The following is a 6,616-nucleotide window of genomic DNA, read 5'->3' on the forward strand; positions in this document are numbered from 1 at the left end:
TACCCACTAAGCTGTTTGTGTATGTGTCATGTATATACCATATGATGTTTGTATATATATGATGTGCATCAACCACATGTATGTTGTGTACATTTACCCTGTGTATGCTGTATACATTTACCTCTTGTTGGCCCCCTATCTCTTTCCGGACGATCCTGGGTCCCCCCTTATGTGCCGTGGTTCTGCTTAAGGTTCCTTCCTGATTAACAGGGAGTTTTTGTCTTGACCCTGTAGCCCCTGGGCTCTGTAAGCACCTTGAGACAATTTGATTTTTTTTGGCGCTACATAAATCAAACTGAATTGAATACAGAATAAGGTGTAAAAATAACCTTTTTATTGGCCTTTAATCATCACAGATGCTGTAGCTTGGTTAATCTATTACAGATTTTTTTTTTTTTTTTTTTACATTATTCTGCATTATAGCAATAGCATATGAACAACTATGCTTTCTCATCTAACGAACCACTCACACCTTGTTTCCCCCCGTCCCCAGCCCCCTACCCCAGGAGGCAGCAGCAAGTCCCCCCCCCCCCCCCTCCCCCCCCCCAGATCACAGCCCCAGCATGTCTCTGTCACTTTTCCTGTTCACCCTCTACACCTCCGACTTCCGCTTTTACTCGAGTACGTGCCACCTACATACTTCTCCTATGGCCCCTCCATCGTCAGCTGCATCACGGACGACAACGAGGAGGAGTACAGAGCTCTGGTGGAGAGCTTTGTAGGGTGGTGTGACACCAATCACCTCCAGCTCAACATCAGAAAGACCAAGCAGCTGGTGGTGGACTACTGGCGGAGCAAGAAGAGGCCCCCAACACCTATCACCATCCGAGGGGAGGAGGTTGAGGTTGAAGTTCCTGGGTGTACACATGAACCATAAACTGGACTGGACTGACAACACTCTGAGGCCCTCTACAGGAAGGGGCAGAGCAAGTTGTTCTTCATGAGGCGGCTCAGGTCAGGTGGTTGGAACTGAAATGGACAACCTGGAGGCGGTTGCGGAGGGGAGGACGAGGAGGAAGCTGAATGCCACTGCATAATAACTTTAAAGACCCACTTGCCTTTTTGTCTGCCCCGTCTGTTACATGTATGTTAATTACCGAATCCGGCATAGGTGGACTCATATATTCATTCACTAATATATTCATCCATATTCATACTCATATATTTACCCATACTTGTATATGTACATTTACTGTATATATTGACAGACTGAGACTATTTATTAAGTGTTAGACTGTACATATATACATAGTTCAGTGTTTCCCCTAGGTTTACAGCTTAGCGGGCACAAACACTTAAATTAATTATTATGTTCATGTGTTTCTTTTAATGACAGCAGTCAATATAACATCTTACAGTAACAGTATGCAACAATTATACTTCAGGATTAAGGGTTAGGATAAGCAGTTTTACTTAAAAAATAAGTATAATTTTACATGTTTTATGGTAAAGGTAAAGGTTTTATGTTTTTTTTTTTTTTTTTTTTACTTGAGCTTCCAGGGGGGGCGGGCAGGGCCGTTGGGGGGGCGGGGCGCCACCCTAATATCATTGTAGGGGAAACACTGTAGTTATATGTATTTAAGGATAGGCTGTTCACCCCACTTAATTACTCAGAGAACCAGCGTAGATATCTAGGGCCAGCTGCTCAGTGTTATTTATATTATTATATATTTTAGTCCCATGACCTTGTTACCTACCCTTACCTGTAACTCTCCTTGCTGCTATTAGACCTGCATTTCCCAACAGGGATTAATAAAGCTTTATCTTATCTTATCTTACATGTACACACGCTCACACCTTCAGTATAAGCAGACACTTTTTTGTGCACTTTTGTATACACACAGCATTGGATATGGCTGTAGCGAAGGGAGAACGTAGTCAGCCTACCCGGACTTGAACCCGGGTCTACAGGGTGCCAAGCATGCACCCTGACTGCAACACAAAGGAGCCAGGCTCTCGGTTTGGCAGTCAGAGCATATACTAATGTGTAGTGACGGCAGTCCGTCACACTGCCCTCCCCTTCGGGAAGTGCACCCTTGAGCTTCATGCACACAGGCATTTCTCCGCATCCACCAACCATACTTCTTCAATCCAGAACGCCCCACACACAACTGCTTCACCCATTTATTGGGTCCCTCACATAGGGTTCAACCTACCTGGGGGTCCCTCGTACAGTTTTACGTGCATGCCTCCGATGACCTCATGGCAAGCCATCCCACTTCTGGCACCATTTGTAGCAAAGGGACAGGGTAGTCATCCCACCAGGACTTGAACCCGGGTCTACAGAGAGCCAAACATTCTGCACTCTGCCCCACAACAACAAGAGCCAGACTCGTTGGTATGGCAATCAGAGCGCATGCTCATGTGTATAGTGACGGCACTACTGTGTGGCCCAACAACTGTACTTATGCCAAAGGTCACTGTAATGTTGTAAGATGATATTGCACATCAGCAGAGTGCAGACTGTACCAGACAGGCCGTGTGTGCATGTGTCATTGATCTCATGCCACATGAACAGCCTCTTGGACTTTGGCATAAATGGGCTGAGGCTCATGAGACAGGCAGGTGAGGTTCCCATGCCCTGTCCCATGGCAGTGCCTTTATATCCACAATTCATTAGCTTCTCCAACCCTCCCTATGTTTAAGTCGGTGTCAGTTCCAGTGCTTGATCTCTTTGCTTGGTTTCAGAATCAGAATCAGAATCAGAATCAGAATCAGAATCAGATTTTATTGGACAAGTAAGTTTGCACAAACAAGGAATTTTACCTGATGAACTGGCTCTCAATGTGCTTACACAAAATATGCATAACACAATACAAAAACAAACAGTGCATGATGTAGGCTGTGCAAACCATGCTGCAGCATCTCTGGTCAACAAAGTCAACAGAAACAAAAGCCCTCTACCCCTTTCCCTTTTTGTTTCAAAGATTGTATTAATTTGTGCTGCCCTCTCTCTGTGTTTTGTTTATTTTAGTGACCCCAAACCAAAAGGCACCAAATAGGGACCAACGATCAATCAAATCTAAAACCATTCTCTGGTCATTACACCCGATGCCAATGACTGTTCAGTGATTCTTGTATGTGAGCCATTAGCCATCTGTACTGACTTGAGTATCACTGAAACTGTCATAATGCAGCATTATTTAGACTACATATATTCAATTTGAGGATACTGCTTGGCACTAAATCAAGTAGACTACGGTCTATCTGGCACTTGGTTACTTTCGTTAATTAAGTAAATGTTGTAACATTTAAAAAGGAATAGGATGGGCAGTCTCAACAAAGGAATACAAGAGGTTTTTAGAAAACAAAATCAGAGAAGGTTAGACATTTGATTATGTTAATACTGTAACTGTTTATGGTAGATAGATACAGAGGATGTATTTCCTTTCATAACAGCTTGGAGCTAGACTAGCATAACACTGAAGGTGCTGGCTGAGAAGTTTAATTGAGAAGTTTCACTGCTATGGGCACAATACACCAAAATCTTTCTTCAGAGCACCTTTAAAACGCTCTATCAGCAAAAAAACAAACGTCAACTAGTGTGGCTCACTACACAAATAAAGTTACTGCCTTCACCTATGTATCTTGGGGGCAGCCGTGGCCTACTGGTCAGGGTGTCAGGCTGGAAACCGTAGGGTGGCCGGTTCGATCCCCGACCAGTAGGATGTGGGCGGGGGAAGTGGTAGAGCACTGTTGTAAGATGATATCTCCCATGCCCACATCCACGGCTTGTGCAAGGCACCTAACCCTGATCACTGCTCCCCGGGCGCAGCCAATGGCAGCCCACTGCTCCGGGTTAGTGTTACTTCACTTCACTGTGTGTGTGTGGATGGGTTAAATGCAGAGGTTTATTTCAGAGTGTGTGTGTCTACACCACCTCTGCCATAGAGAGGACTTTCACTTTCATCTAGCAGGTGATGCGCAAAAAGTGGGCTGACTTTTCCACAACACTAACACACAAAACACTCATCTCATAAACATTCACATCTAGGCACGCATGAATGCTGATGCACATGTGGGCATGTCCACACACAGCTTCAACACTCAAAACATGACATGCTACCTCACCAATGGAAGAAATATGTATCTGCTTTTTATTTAATTTCATTTGAAGAACAGGGTGGTATTCCAGAAAGTGAAGGGCTGTATGGGTCAATATTACTGCTTCTTCTGGTTCTTTCTCCTTCTTTTTCAGACTCTTTTTCCTGCTCTCCTGTTTCTCTTCGCTGTTGTGTGCATTGTGGAACAGCGTGGTAGTTTAGGATGAATCTGTGTGTATCTTTGTGTGTGTTTGGGTAATGTTGTAACCAGTAACGCTGTAACCAGTGACCCCTTGACCTCTGACTGACCTCATCCTTCTCTTCTCTGTCTTCTTCCTCTTTTCTCTCCTTTTTCTGCTCCTCCTGTGACAAGAACAGTTTTGTTAAAACTGATTTCTCTAAGATGAGGGAAAGGGTTACTCAAACTTTGAGTTCTGTGACTCTGTGAACCTAACCTGACTGCTTAGCGTCTAGGAAATAATTCTTAGCCTCAGAAACTTGTGAGGAATCTTTGACAAAAAGGAAAAGAAGGGAGACAGGCCTATAACTCTCTACATCAGATGGGTTAAGTAAAACTTTAAAGGAGTACCCTGAGCATGTTTGAATGATGTAGGAAAGCGTCCCGAATTGGAGCATTGACTACATGAGTGATGGCAGTTACAATTGTAGGTGAGGGAATGAGGTCCAGAGGATATGTTTTAGGTCAACTCCATTGAAGAAGAAGAAAAGACACTTATTTTCATTGAGAGGGGAGAATAAATGCAACGATGCTCCCATGTCCAGACAAGGTCAAACCGGTTTGGAAGGAGCGTAGAATTGCGCACTAATGGCTGCAACTGTTTATGTGAAGAATGTGTCAAATTCACCAGCAGAGAGGGAGGTAGTTGATGGTGGAGGTGGAAGGTTAAGGAGATTCTTGAAAGTTCCCTACGGTCAGTGGCATTGTCAACATTTTCTTGTTAGAATATTCGGTAGGTTGGGACTGAGGAAGAAAAGGCAGTTAACATCTTTAGGAATCTCTGGATTTCCGCCATTTTCTCTCAGCAGCTCTAAGCTCTAAGGAATTTTATCAGGGAGCCAAGGGTGACAGGGTTTGGATCAAGCAGATCCTGTGGGGGGGGGGGCACTGTGGCTCAAACAGTAGCCCCGACCACATTCGGGCTTGAAGCTCAAGAAGGTCACAGGTTCGAATCCGACTCGATGCCGTTTCTCCTGTCCTCTCCCCACCTCTTCTCCCTCTCATTTCCTGTCACAATCTTCACTGCTTTGTCAATTAAAGGCATAAAAAGCCCCCCCCAAATAGAAGGTCTTGTGGATAGTAGACATGCATTATCCAGACAAGAGCTCAGTGCAGAGTAAAGAGTAAAGAGTCTCTGTAGCATCACTAACTCCTAGTGACAAAGATGAACTTGGAGGAGGTAGATTAGATGCAACCAAGGAGAGACTTCTGAGGTTACGATGAAACAAAGCCACAGGAGAATTAATCGTAGGATGTTCCAGAGAATCTAATGGTCAGAGACAAGCAGTAACCATAAGGTATTCTGAAGTGCAATTACACGACAGTATGATATCTAGATCCTTACCAGCCTTATGAGCAGGAGGGCTGTGAATACTTTTTAGATTAAAGGAGTTAAGTAGGGACTAGAAGTTTACTGAACGACAGGATGTACAATATTGGAAGTACAAACAGGAGAGTATCCATCTCATACCCAAAGTTATCCTGCATGGTGGACGATTGAGCTTCATGCACACAGGCATTCATGCACACAGACACAACTCCACAGTGTCATTTGAATGGATGGGTGTTCACAATAGCACGGTATTCAAACACACCATAACTGTTTGCAGGCAGCAGCTTTGAGAATTTCCAGTCATCATAGACTAGAAAGCCAGTTCCATCTACTCTACCAGTTAAACAAGAGGTATGGGGAAAGGCATTTTTAGTTAATAGCATTGCAGATGTGACAATGTTTTACGGCCTCATCCACATTTAACTGTGAGGCCAAAGCAGGAATACAATCTGACTTATTCCGTGCTGCCTGGCAGTTCCACACTTACCCAACAGAGAAAGATGCTGTAATGACATTATAATATTGATTATGTTGCCTTTTGACATGTGGACGCCTTCTTGCTTACGTATAAGTGGATTGTGATTGTTTTACACAATTACAAATCTGATTACGCACACATGGATTCGGAATACACATTTGCAGGTTGCTATATGCATTTGCGATTCTCAGTAAGCATTTAGAGATTATCACATGCGGATTGAGATAGGTACACAACTACATTTGCAAAAAAATTCAACTGCAATAATACTATCATAGAATCTTCAATCTTCAACTTCATTCTAATTATTAAATATATTTGCTTCTTCTCAGTTTACTAACAAGTGTCTGCAGCTAGAGTGGTCTCTGATAACCCACATCAACTAGGCCGACACACCCTTGGCCCGGAGCCCCGCCCGATCATGCGAGGAGTGTGACGTGGAAAGGAATGACGGAGGGGGAATGGAGTCTCTATCTTTGAATGACTAGTTGGCTACTACACTTCCGACAGAAACTCAGACAGTT

The sequence above is a fragment of the Sprattus sprattus genome, assembly GCF_963457725.1.
Source record: "Sprattus sprattus genome assembly, chromosome: 20".
Classification (NCBI taxonomy): Eukaryota; Metazoa; Chordata; class Actinopteri; order Clupeiformes; family Clupeidae; genus Sprattus; species Sprattus sprattus.